Here is a 14,691-nt window from a genome sequence, read left to right as displayed (position 1 = left end):
CATGCCCTTTAGTGTAAATTTCTAGGACTTTTGCCAGCATTTCTTAGGTTAATTCCCATCCCTCCCTGCCCTGCCACAGACTGCCCCAAAAGTGCCAGGTACATTCATATGCCCCCACCTTGCTCCTGATGCCTCTTCATCCTAGCACATCCTTCCTTCCCATTCCTTACCTGCACACCTCTAACTCAGGTTTGGTTATGGATATGCTGAGATAAAGGCCCCTAAACTCTCAGGGCAACCAGGCAGGCTCAGGGCTGCGGGAGCCCATATTCTGGTCATTTCCAGCCATGGGCAGCTCTGCCTGCTTGCCTCGGTGTACCATATAACTATGACTCGTTCCGTGTCATTCTCTCCTCTGGGCCTGAGACTTCCACACCCAGTCTCCCTTGCCAATTGAGGCTGTCTAAGGAGAGGCACTGGCAGAAGATCAGAGAGCAGGAAAGAGTGGAGGGTGTTTCTTCTCCCACTCCCTCCCGGACTTGGTGGCACAGTCCTGGCGGGGGTTGCACCCCTCCCTCCCAAGCTGGGGCTCCATCTGGTAGCTGCTTTTCTTGGCTCCAGGTATAGTGGGGATGGTAAAAGCTCCCCATTGTTGTTAGTCTCTGGGGGCATCCCCAGCCCTTGTTGCCTTGTTGGTTCTCTCTGTCCCCAACACTGTCCTGATTCCTTTGTCAATTTCCATAGTTGGCCTATATGGGTGAAATCTGATGCAGGATGGGACTCTGGTCAATACAACTCCGGTCAATACAACTCCTTTCTCCCATTGGCACACTTCCTACCCATTAGCCTAGGCCCCATTTATAGGAACATCAAATACCTCTAAAAGCATTGCAATTACAATGTAGCCAGACTGGTCCATCAAATTCTTGGGAAGGCACAATGTGGAGCTTCCTCTACTCCCCTTCCCCACCACACCCTTAGTGATAGCTTGTGGTGCATGTTACAGGACAATGTGGGCTCTCTCTTGATCCATAAGGTTATTTTTCTTCCCTCAGGGTCTACATGATTAACAGTTGATGCGCTTGTCTTCCCTGGAATACTATTAGCTCCATGAGGAGGAGATGGGTGTATCTAGGACTAGTTCAAAATAAATGCTTCTTGGATGAATGAATGAATGCATGAATGAGTGAGTGAATGAAAGTCAACTGGCAAGAGTTGGGCTCCATCATGTAGCCATGGAACAAAGAAAAGACTGGCCCCACCCTGGCCTTAAAACTTTTAAAGGGAACACTCCTCCTTCCCAAGGTCCCAGCAGAGTATTGCAACAGAGACTTAAAGGCTTGGCTTTCCGACATGTGCTTCCCTCCGAGCCGTGTTGTAGTTGGGAGGACAACGGGGCATTGAGTCACTTCCCCAGCTGGGCAAGCTGCTGGGCAGAGAAGTCAGGCTTCCTGCCACCCAGCCTGGCATGCTCTGGACCAAACTGCATGGGCTGTTTTCCTCTGTCCCCTCTGGACCGCTCAGCTCTTCTGACTCACTGATCCTCTTCCCAGGGTCCACACCCACTTGCTCTCTGGAGCCAAGCTTTGTGAGAAGTGTGGCTTTTTTTTGGAATGCTCAGCCACCTTGGATCTGTGGCCCTGCATCCTGGGGCTGGAGGGATGCATATGTAGATTTGCACCGCAGTGAGCCTGTGTGAATCTCCAAAGTATGAAGCTCACCCAGACCTTGGGTTTTCTTCAACTGAGTGTATGCAGTGCACAATCAATAGGAAGTAGAAATACAAGTTTTCAGAATATAACTCTTCTTCATAGTAACCTAATTTAGTGCTCACCACAGCTTACGGACCTTTGATTTAACGGGACATCTCCAAGGAGAGGTAAATGCCCTCCACGTTAATTTTGTTCACCAGTTTTTTCTTTTCTTTTTTCTTTCTTTCTTTCTTCTTCTTTTTTTTTTTTTTTGCAAAAAGCCAGTTATTAGCTGGAGCACAAAAAAGTAAACAGAAAATGAATCAGCTGTAGAATTTGAAGGAGAGTTTTTAAGCTAGAAATCTGGAAGCAGAAAAAAGCCACAAAACAGAGTAAACAGTTTAGGCAAATATTTCAGACCCAAAATACCAGTCAACTGCATCTGGGATATAGGCAACACTGCTGGTAAGAAGGCTAAAGTGGATTAAATTGACCAAAAACAGGGTTTGGAGACAGCAAGGAATTTTAAATTTTGCTATTTCTCTCCAAAAAGGTATTAAAACTTTTCTGAGCAAACATTTGAAACTTTTTATCTTCTGCTACTGTTTTTAGGCTTTGCATTAGATGGTTATGAATGTCTTTTTCTCTGTACATACATAAAGACACACACACAAATGCACACAAACATATATTTATATATATTTTCTTTTCCTGTATAATCATGACAGTAAAAATGATTAGTGGAGTTGAAATCTGCAGCATTGCACAGAATGTTTGCTACAGTGTTTAGGATAGCTGAAATATGCAATAATTGATTTTAACATGTGCTATAAATGGTTCCATATGCATTGCTGTCAACTGTGATGCATCATAATTAAAATGACATGTTCAAAAACTGGCCACTGAAATGAGCACTCACTGAATTTTCCAACTGTGCACAGCTTGCTGCTTCTCTGCTCCCTCGTTTCCCAGTCAGGACCCATATTGCTGAGTTTTATTTTGCTCCCAGTCTCCTCCACATTTTATCTATTTTACCCCTTCAAATGTTAAATGACCTCCCTGAGTGGATTCAGGCTCTTTCTCCACCTTCGTTTTCTGATGGTCACATATTTTAACAGTGAAAGATCTATATATAATCTCCCAAGTCATCATAAATCAGATCTAAAATTCTGAGAATGATCAAGAGTTTGGGATAAAATAAGACATAGCAGCAGATCCATAAAAGTTCCATATTTTAGCCCCTTTCCCCCAAAATGAACCACAGTTGAACGCACTTGGAGGAGGAAAGCATTGTGTGTTTTCCATGCTCACCTAGTCCTTCGTTTGACCACCCTCCTTTCTGCTTATCCTTACGGCCATTGGAATACTTACACACATACAAGGATGGCTTTACTTTGATTGGCCCAATTCTCTTTCCTTAATCTTCTGCAAAAGCAACATGATATAGTTGAAAGGGCATTGAATTAGGGTCCCGCAGTCCTGGGGTCCAGTCCCAGCCCTGTTACAATGAATAACAGAATTAGCTCTCTGAATGTTAGCATTCTTCTAAATGGGAATGGTGATATTCCATCTACCCTCACCCCAAGGTGGATAATAATATGAGATTCCAGCATGGTTGGATGCAGTCATCTTCCAGTTCCTCAAGTCCCTGAATCAGCATGAATCATGTCTGTCTTTGTATCTTGTGTCACCATAATTTGCTGTTCTAATTTTAATGAAGAACTGCATCCCCTACCAATCCCCCAAGGTCACATCTTTTCTAATCTGTTGACCACCCACAACTCCATGCCATCATAATGATGGACACTGAAAGCAAAATAAATAAAAGCTAGTTAGCCTTCCATCCATAGCTGGTCAGCCTGTCATCAAATGCATGGCTCAATAGCCACATTTCTCCGAGAAGGAGGAGTATAGACTTTAACCTATTATTTCCCTTAGGGGCACCATTTCTCCATTTATTTCAATTATGTGACCATGGTGGTGCTCCCCAATTTCAATGTCCTATGCCTTGTTACAGGGTAATCCTGTGACCCAGGCCTGGCCAATCATGGTGTCTCTTCTGTCTGTCTGTCTATGGAATCTGGTCCAAACTGTGGCCTTGTGGCTATGTGGCCAAGCTGGACTGATGAGGGTTTTTTCCATAAGCTTTGGTATCCAGAAGCTGTGAAACAAGTTTGTTCTCATTGCTTAGGAAATGTGGCATGAAGATAAAAGCCTGGAGATGCTCTACCATAAGAAGGAAGCCATATTCTCCACCTCATGAAGGAAGGACAGAATGAGCCCCACCCATGGAGGGACACAGAGGTGACCAGTGACTTTTGAAGCTATCAGTTGCATTCTAACTGAACAGGACTTAGTCCAGTTCTCACTAGCTTAATTCTTGGTTACATCCCTGTTCTAGTTTGCTAATGCTGCTGGAATGCAAAATACCAGAGATGGATTGGCTTTTATAAAAGGGGTTTATTTGGTTACACAGTTACAGTCTTAAGGCCATAAAGTGTCCAAGGTAACACATCAGCAATCAGGTACCTTCACTGGAGGATGGCCAATGGTGTCCGGAAAACCTCTGTTAGCTGGGAAGGCACGTGGCTGGCGTCTGGTCCAAAGTTCTGGTTTCAAAATGGCTTTCTCCCAGGATGTTCCTCTCCAAGCTGCAGTTCCTCAAAAATGTCACTCTTAGTTGCACTTGGAGTATTTGTCCTCTCTTAGCTGCTCCAGAGCAAGAGTCTGCTTTCAACAGCCATCTTCAAAACGTCTCTCATCTGCAGCTCCTGTGCTTTCTTCAAAATGTCCATCTTGGCTGTAGCTCCTCTTCAAAACGTCACTCTCAGCTGCACTGAGTTCCTTCTGTTTGTCAGCTCATTTATATGGCTCCACTGATCAAAGCCCACCCTGAATGGGTGGGGCCATGCCTCCATGGGAATTATCTCATGAGTTACCACCTACATTTGGGTGGGGCATATTTCCATGCAAACAACTAATCCAAATGCCCCACAAGATTGCTTCAAAGAATATGGCTTTTTCTGGGGGACATAATACATTCAAACCAGCACAATCCCTTAACAGCCAAACTATCTCGAGCTAAGGAAGTAACTGGGTTGGGGAGTGACCATAGTCCTTTATCCACCTCTGTCTTCTTAAGTTCTGCTTTCTGAAGGGAAGAGTCCATTTTAAGTCCAAGACCTAAGTGGGCTCTGACTGGTGCTTTAATAGGTATGTGGTTAGGGCTCCAGAATCTCTAACTTATTTTCCTATTTAGTTTGTATCTTTAGTCTTATTGGATCATTCCTCCCTTGACTAAATCTTCCTCTCCTCTTTACTCCCTGGCCACACAACCTTGGGATCACAGGACTTGCCCTTTAGTTTTAAGCAACATTTGGATGGTATGTAGAGTATCTGCCGTGGTTCTCAAACTTAGGATGTTTCGGTACCTCTTGGAGAACTTATAAACCCAGGGGTTCTTGAGCCCCACCCCTAGAGATTCTGATCTAATTGGTCTGGGTGGGGCTCTAAAGTCTGCATTTCTAATAAGTTCCCAGGTTATAGTGAAGGTGCTGGTCTGAGGACCACACTCTGGGAACCACCGCTACAATGATCAAGACCTGGCACAGACTCTGTGGGGCCCTTAGGCAATTCACCAAGCCTATCTGAGCCTCAGTTTACCCACCTACAAAATGGGAGATTTGATCTAGGTGATCTTTTAATTTCCTCTAAGATGCTCCAAGCCCTGTCATTACAGGGCTTTTCCCCTTCCTTTAAGACAGCTATGACTTAAAAAGACAATATCTAATTTCTGCAGAAATGGTGGAGATGGTCAGAGGGCAGCAATACTGTGTGGCAAATATTACATGTTGTAAATTCTAAGACACTGAAAAATTACTCTGCAGTAAGTGATGCTTTTCTGTTTTGCAGTAATTTTCTCATTACTCAGGCACCAGTTCTAGATTTCTCAACCATAAAGAAGGGTAGATAGGGCTAGGAAAAGACAGCAAGAAATGTGTGTGCAGGGGAGACTTGGTTAAGGAAAAGAGAACCTCTCAGCACACAGAGTGCTTTTCCACCCCTCCTACTGATGGATTCTGTTCTTTCTTGCAGATCCTCTGAGCATGCAGTCAGGCAAGAGAGGTTATAAAGATTATATTCAGAGTCAGATGAGAGTTGTTAGAGAAGAGATGGGTTGTGCCAGCATCTAAGAGATCCCACCTAAATCTGAAAAGAGAGGGAGAAAAATAAATAAATAAATAAATACACACACACACACACACACACACACACACACACACACACATATGGATCTTCTGGAGTGGAAGGGAGAGAAAAATCATTGAGTCTGACTTTTCTCTCTCATCCCAAATCCCTCTACAAACCACCAACCAATCAGTATCATAAAAGGACTATTTGATGAATGTGAACAGGAAACTGTGATTCTAACAGAGATTTTTTCCCCTTTATTTTTGAGGGAGAATAACTGATGGATGTAAAAAAATGTGTATAATAGTAATTTACAAAATAATTTCTTTTCACACAAAAGCCCCTTTATGTCAACCTAATGGTATCTAAGGACACTGATCAATGAGTATCACAGAACATTCATTAATTCATTCAATATATACGTGTTGGGTGCCTAATATATCCTAGCCATGTGGCGTCACCAGGAAATCAAACCATAGCAAGACGGTCTTTGTATTCAAAGGGCTTCCAGTCTATTTGGGAAGATGACAAACAGGCAATTTTATGAGTTTTCAATAGGAATGAGCACAGGGTACCACGAGAGAGAGGACAACCCAGTCTTGCAGGACAAGAGTATCAGCAAAGTTGCCCCAGGGAAGCTAATGGCCTTAAGCATGAGTACAGATTGGGTCAGATAGGTAAAAAACCATTTTCTCAGAGTCAGGAGCAGACACAAAGGCTCAAAAAGGAGAGTGTATGGAACGTCAATTAGTTTGATACAACAGAAAGCTAAGGTTGAAGCTGGAAGGAAAAGCAGAGGCACTCACTGGGTTTATTTTGACATACTGGACCCACTTATCAAAAATTTAGGTTTTTATTAATGAGTTGGGATGGTGGATCATGGAACAGACTCAAGCCTAATTGAAGCTACGTCCTTGAGTAGGCCCAGTGCTCCTTCTCTTTCCCATTGGCTACTTTTTTCTGTCCTCTATTTTGATCATGTTTTTTTTTAATAACGCTTTGCCTTATCTCTACATATTGTATCTCCATTACCTCCATCCCAGCTCCTTCTCTTCCCAGCTTTACTTTGAAGCTATCACTGTGTAGTCTCTTCAACCTAGGCGTAAATTCATTTTCTAGATGGACAAAATAAATATGACTAATGTTTATAGAGATAATGTGATATTTAAAGGAGAAGAAGGGGAAACTCAGGGGTTTGCTACATGTTGAAGAACTGTTCTATTTTTTGAATACCTGTATCCTCTTCTCAAAGGATGTCTGATGGAATTATATTCAGCCAAAAAAAGTTTTAGGTTCCTGGGTTCTCTGTTTCTAAGGTGGGAGAAGAACCTTTCTGGAGTAGAAGAACCATTCCTGAAGGATGTAGTAGGCTTTTTGGTAGACTCTCTATCTTCATGGTTGTGTTTTAAACTTAATTCTTTCTTGAAAACAGAATAATCATGAAGGAAAATATACACCCTAGAAAAGAATTTCATCTTGGAAATGATGATACCTCCATGAAGGTGACTGTTGATACCAACATTCCCAATCTAACCCTCATTCTGGAAGATACTGGGACCTAATGGTCAGTGGGATGGCAAATGCATTAAACCATGATTCCTAACTCAGGAGCAAGTGATCTGGCTGGAAGGCTGAAGCTACAAACATTCACAATACTAGAAAGTAACTCTTTTAGTTACCTCATCATGACCTTCTTAATTGCTTCCAAGGCTCTAGACCTACACGCAGCACTTTTTCAGGTTTCAAAATTCCATGAATCTGCCTCTACCTGAGTATGATGAACCAGAGAAGTGAGGTTTCTGTTTTAACCCCCTTAGCATTTTGCTTTTGGCTCCAGAACTTTCAAATGAACAACCTGATTTGGACCTAATTTTATATGTTACTGGAGATTATCATGTTACATACAAGGTTCAGTATGTCATTCAGGTGAATATTTGGTAAAAAGTGTTCTGGAGTTAAATTGAGTACAGTATGAAGAACTGTCTACCTAACCTGTAGCCCTGAGATTAAAAAGAGGCCAAAACATACAAATGCCTCCAAATAATTACGTGACCTGTTGGACTCTCCCTGCTGTGTGGTATCAAGACACAGTTAAGTTGGATGCTAGTAAGAGACAGAGCATGATGCTTTGCCACCCAATGACCCAGCATCATCCAGGGTCCTGCGGTACATGAAAGTACAACAGGAAGCCCACCTCTCTTAGAAGCCCTTGTCTGTACATCCCCAAGATATACATCTGCTTGCGTATGACTGAGAAATGAATCAAGTGGCTATCTCAAATTAACCCGCCTACATGGGGAAGACTCCAATAAACCCCCAGCTTTCTTTTTTTAGGCCATGTCGCATAAAGTTTAGGACCCTGCCCCCTTTCAGAAAGCCTGAGGTCTTGATTAGCTAACGTTGGCATGTGATTTCCTCTCCTGAAAAGGATAGTGTAGGGAAGCTCCAGGCCAGTGCTTTTCAAAATTATATGTGCATATTAATCACCTGGGGAGCTTGTTCATAAGCAGGTTCCAATTCAGTGGGTCTGGGGGGGCCCGAGATTCCTGCAGTTCTAACAAATTCCCAGAAGATATGATGCTGTTGGTCTCCAGGCTCCACCATGCTGAGATGCTAAGGGACCGTCCTCAGTCATCTGCTGAGTCAAGGATTGGTTGCCTCTCAGACCCGTGTCTGCCTCCCAGGGCTGTGGGCACCAGGGATCTGCATCGCTGGGTAGGATTAGAAATCCCACAGCCAACTATATCAGGGCAGGGACCCAGCTAATGTCATCATTTCATCATGGTAACTGCAGTAGGTCAGCACCAGATAGGCGCTAAATGCTTGGTAGGTCTTCCAGGATTTGTTGATTTGGGTGTTAAAGTAGCAGAGCTGTGTTGGATACTGGGAAAACATTAGAGAGAGGAGAATAAAGTAAATTCAAACCCCCTCTGCCTCACACTCCTCATCCCCCGGCTCCCCCCAACTCTTCTTGGCACATTCTGTTACGAACTCTTGGGCCAATGATCAAGTTCCCAAGGTTCAAGTTTGGAAAAAGCCAACTAATCTCCTGGAAAATCTCCTGCTGTGTATTTTTCTTTAAAAATCCAGACCCGTATTAAACTTAGCACCCTCAAAACTGTGCTCAACGGTATTATCATGTTTACACATTACTCTACTTTCATGGGGGTCTCCCATCCCCCTTCCCTTGTATTTCTACCAGATACAGAATGGAATTTATCAGAGCAAGGCATGTATTACCACTAAACCATGAATTCACTTAGTGCACAAGGAGTAGGAAGACTGACTCCTCACATTCTATTTTGGTTGTCAGGCTTGATTTGAGCTTATTTCTTATTGAGTATTCCATATCAAAGACTGGGATAATAGAATTATGGGACAGGAGGATTTCAAATCTGGAAGGGACCCTGGAGATCATTTAGTGCCGCCTGCTCATTTTACAGATGAGGAAAATATATTTTTCACTCTTAAGAACTTGAGCAAATACTTGGCTTTCGATATGCATGTGTCATCATTGTTCCCATCAGTGGGAGTTCTGTGTGTGTGTGTGTGTGTGCGCGCGTGTGTGTGTGTGTGTGTGTGTGTGTGTGTGTGAGACAGAGAGAGAGAGTGTGTGTGAAAGAAGCCAAGAATAGTTCCTTTCTATTTAGTTATCGATGTTGGCTTTAACTTCATCAAATTCTGTCAAACACACACTCTGGACAGCATACGTTTTGCAATAATATGCAAATGTCCTGGCTCCTGACAATACTTGGGTAAAGAAGTGTGATGTTTTTACTTAAAGGACATTTTATACAGTCTAATAGCAACTGTATCTCTGGCATTTATAACAGATGTTACCCCAATGCAGGCAACATTTTGTAAATGATCTAGCTGGATTGTAGCTGCTGAAATTTTCTGTATCATTTGGTAGTCATATTTCATTTCAGACTTTTGAATACAACAGATTGTCCACCTGGATCTCATTTTGCCACATTTAATTGATGGGCTGACTCAGATCTGTCAGGTTTGTGCTAACTGACCTTGAAGAAGTAGCTTGTTGCTTAAATTTTATGACACAGAGAAGTAAACTGCTTGCAAATTATGGAATGGCGATGAGCCATGAGTTAGAACTTTAAATTAATATGTACAGTCTATGGTTAGGGAATTAGTAAAAACAGTTATATTGTACCCATTCCTGGGACAAAGTCCCAAATGAACTTTACTTTAAGCACTTGCACAGCAAGCGAGAGCCACATTTTTATTTGCAAACTCAAGCTCTGCATCGTGATATTACACTTCCACCTTATTCTTGTTTGGTACTGATGCTCTGGCTTTCTAAATAATGGCACATTTCCCCCTCCTCGCTCAGTTATTCTCAGTAATTTAAGGCAGCCATGCAAGTTACCACGGGTCCCTCATCTGAGAACCTGAATGACGTTGGATGGAAACCATCAGAAAGAAGAAAAATTAAAATCATCAAGAAAAATAAAAATAGTACACATAACCCCAGTCTAACCCTGAGATAAACATCAGACAGACACAAACTGAAGGACAGTCTACAAAACAGCCAAACCGTCATCCTCAAGACTGCCCAGCCATGGAACTCAGGGAAGTCTGAGAAACTGTTACTGCCCAGAGGAGTCTAAGGAGACATGATGACTAAATATAATGTGATTTCCTGGATGGGATCTTGGGACAGAAAAAGGACTTTAGGGGAAAATTGAAGAAATCTGTACAAATATGGTCTTCAGTCAATAATAATGTACCAATACTGGTTCATTAGCTGTGACAAATGCACCATACTAAAATAAGATGTTACCAGTAGGGAAAATTTGGCTGGGGTACATGTGAGCTCTCTGCACTATCTTCACTGCTTTTCTATAAACTTAAAACTATTTGAAAACAAAAGATTTATTAACAATAATGCTCAATATTTGGACATAAAAAGGAATGAAGTTCTGATACATGATATAATATGGATGAACCTTGAAGACATTGTGTTGAGTGAAATAAGCCAGACACAGAAAGAAAAATACTGTATGATCTTGCTTATATGATATACCTAGAAGAAGCAAATTTCATAGAGACAGATTACAGGGTACTAGGGCAGAGTTTCTGTTTGAGGTGGTGAAAAAGTTGGGGTAAAAGGATGTTGGTGATAGTGGCACAACTTTGTGAATATAATTAACACCACTGTATTGAATATTTGAGAGTGATTAAAATGGGAAATTTTGAGTTGTATATGTTTCACTGCAATAAATAATAAAGTACTAATAATATTAGACTCTGATCAGCCTCCAGTGGACTCTATTATTGAAATGTAACTATAAAAGCTGACATCAACAGAGCACCCATGTTTTTCAAGAAGCATCCTTGAAACAGATGCTTTCACCTCAGTCATTTTGTTCAATGTTCAGGCAACTCTATGTTTATTTCTCCCATCCACAGCTTTGAAAACTGAGAAACTGAGGTTCAGAAAGAAGAATCTCTTGCACGCTGCCTGAGATGGCCTGGCTTAGAAGTGGCAGTGCTGCAACTTGTACCCTCATTTTTCTCAGCATCCACTTGTCAAGCACTGAATCATGTCCTCAGGAGATGGTGCAGGGGTGAGGAAATGGGCCTGGGACGTGGGAAAAGGCTAAGCAGAGCTGAGCTCAGTGGCTGTCTGGCTCCCAGGGCCATTCAAGTTTCTAAATGAGAGTCCTTCAGCCTTCATTTCCCTCCAGGGTTGGGGTCTAGGTTGGCTCTAGGTGAGTTTTCCTGTTCACTTGGACTTCATTCAACAAGTAATGAAAACAGAAATTTTTCCTGGAAGGTTGTGGGTGCAGCTACATGGGCTGCAATTTACCTGGAACAAAGCATAGATGACTTCAGTGGACCCAAGTATAGCTGAGCCACATTCTGCTACCAGGATATCCATCCTTTACGGCACATCTGGGTCAGCTGTGGACCTAAGAGTGTCAGACCTAAGAGTGTTGGGCCCAGCAATCTGCATTGAAAACCACTACACTGGTACTTAACTAGGAACCATTGCTCCAAATTCAAACCTCAGGGGATCACCTCTTGTTCTCAACTGCAGGGTATGTAAAACCCCACAGGAACTCTCCTGGCCAGGCTTCCTTTTGCAACTGGCGTGGGTCACGCTCTCACTCCATCTCTTTCTGCCACCATCTTGGTTCTGCGTTCACAGCACAAAATGCCTGGTGAACTCCACAGAAACTGTCCCTGCTACAGAGCAGGAGTTGCCACAGCCCCAGGCTGAGACAGGGTCTGGAACAGAATCTGACAGTGATGAATCAGTACCAGAGCTGGAGGAACAGGATTCTACAGAAGCAACCACAACAGGCCCAGCTGGCAGCAGCAGCTGAAACTGATGAAGAACCAGTCAGTAAAGCAAAACAGAGTTGGAGCGAAAAGAAGGCATGGAAGGCTATGTCCAAACTGGGTCTCCGACAGGTTACAGGGATTACTAGAGTCACTATCCGGAAGTGTAAGAATATCCTCTGTCATCACAGAGCCAGATGTCTACAAAAGCCCAGCTTCAGATATCTACACAGTTTTTGGGGAAGCCAAGATTGAGGATTTATCTCAACAAGCACAACAAGCAGCTGCTGAGAAATTCAAAGTACAAGGTGAAGCTGTCTCAAACATTCAAGAAAACACATGGACTTCAACTGTACAAGAGGAGAGTGAAGAGGAAGAGGTTGATGAAACAGGTGTGTAAGTTAAGGACATAGAACTGGTCATGTCACAAGCAAATGTGCCAAGAGCAAAGGCAGTCTGAGCCTGAAAAACAACAGCAATGATATTGTAAATGCTATTATGGAATTAACTATGTAACCATCTGTGCCGGTTTGAATGTATTATGTCCCCCAAAACGCCATTATCTCTGATGCAATCTTGTGTGGGTAGACATATCAGTGTTGATTACATTGTAATTCTTTGAGTGTTTCCATGGAGATGTGATCCACCCAACTGTGGGTGATGACTCTGATTGGATAGTCTCTATGGAGATGTGGCCCTGCCCATTCAGCATGGGCCTTGATTAGTTTACTGGAGCCCTGTATAAGCTCAGACAGAAGGAGTGAGCTTGCTACAGCCAAGAGGGACACTTTGAAGAATGCACAGGAACTGAGAGAGGACCTGCAGATGAGAGACAGTTTGAAGATGGCTGTTGAAAGCAGACTCTTGCTCTGGAGAAGCTAAGAGAGGACACCCCAAGAGCAGCTGAGAGTGCCATTTTGAAGAGGAGCTGCAGCCTAGAGAGGAACATCCTGGGAGAAAGCCATTTTGAAACCAGAACTCTGGAGCAGACGCCAGCCACATGACTTCCCAGCTAACAGAGGTTTTCTGGATGCCACTGGCCATCTTCTAGTGAAGGTACCTGATTGTTGATGCATTACCTTGGACACTTTATGGCCTTAAGACTGTAACTGTGTAACCAAATAAACCCCCTTTTATAAAAGCCAATCCATTTCTGGTGTTTTGCATTGCAGCAGCATTTGCAAATTAGAACACCATCTGAAAATGACATTTTTTGATGTTTCAAAAGAGTAACTTGCAGCTTGGTTTGAAATTTGTACTGTTTCTATCATTAATAAAGTTATGGCTTCTTATTGGATTAAAAAAAAAAAGAAAAAAAAACCAACAGGACATTATTGGCTATTGAATAGGTGGCATTCATTTACTGTCTAGAGCAGGACTCCAAAAAATATACCCCCTGCCTAATTGTCCATCTGATCACCTGCTTTGTAAATAAAGTTTTATTGGAACGCAACCACGTTCATTTATTTAAGTGTTTTCTATGGCTGCTTTCTTGCCACTACGGCACAGTTAGGTAGTTGCTACCTAGACCATATGGACCACAAAGCCGAAAATATTTATCTGCCCCTTTATAGAAAAGTTTGCCAAGCTGTAGTACAGAGGACAGAAACATATCCAAGTGAATAACTAGTCATAGCAAAAGGCAAAGGGAGTCCAGCTGTTTTCAAGTTTCACTGTACCTAAGAATCCCCTGCAATTCTTATTTTAAAATGCTTACCTGAGGATCCCGTCCTGGAGATTCTGATTCAGTAGGTTGTACTGAGGCCCAGAAATGCTCATTTTTAGCATGGTGCTTTGAGAAACACAATCCTCATAATCAAGAGTATCAGCATTGATTACAACAGCCCAGGGTCCCTAAGTGTCTCCAGAGGCTCAGGTGTGCTTAATTATTGCTGCCTTTCATATTTGCACAAATTCATAAAACAAAAATAAGTATCACTAATTATTAAACTGGGGAATTAAAATTAAAGCAACTAATCTGATGCATTCAAGGTGTGAACAGGAAACAAGGAGAAGACTTGGACAAGAGAAGGGTGAGGAGACAATTAGTAAAGGTTTGCTGAGTAATGAGTATAGGGGCTCTGCTTCCTGATAACACTTTCAAAAACTTTTTGAGGTACGATTGACATATAATAACCCACACTTACTTACAATGTACAGTTTGATAGTTTTTGGGATATAAAACCATCCTCACCATCAAGATAATAAACACATCTGTCACCCCCAGAAGTTTCCCCACAGACCTTGGCTATCAGTCCCTCCCTTACTGCCTTTCTGGAATGACCCCATCCCCAGCAATCACTCATCTGCTTCCTGGCACTATGAATTCATTTGCATTTTCTAAAATTTTACATAAATTGAATCATATAGGGTGGCAGCTTAGAGCTATGTACCCAAGAAAAAACATGTTCTTAATCTGAATCCATTCCTGCGGGTGTGAACCCATTGTCAACAGGGCCTTTTGATGAGGTTACTTGTGGCCCAGCTGAATCAGGATGGGTCTTAATCCTATTACTGGAGGCGCTGAGGGGGAAAGCCGCAGAAAAGAGATCCACAGGGAGAA

At 42.5% G+C, this 14,691-nt stretch overlaps 1 pseudogene; it reads left to right on the top strand.

Moving 5' to 3' along the window:
• Nucleotides 1-12,644, top strand: part of LOC119516073 — a 60,368-nt pseudogene extending 47,724 nt beyond the window's left edge.
• The last annotated feature ends 2,047 nt before the right edge of the window (nt 12,645-14,691 follow it).

Source organism: Choloepus didactylus, chromosome 19 (genome assembly GCF_015220235.1).
Source record: "Choloepus didactylus isolate mChoDid1 chromosome 19, mChoDid1.pri, whole genome shotgun sequence".
NCBI classification, from domain to species: domain Eukaryota; kingdom Metazoa; phylum Chordata; class Mammalia; order Pilosa; family Megalonychidae; genus Choloepus; species Choloepus didactylus.
The sequence above is the reverse complement of the archived record's forward strand: the minus strand, read 5'-3'. Positions and strand labels throughout refer to the sequence as shown.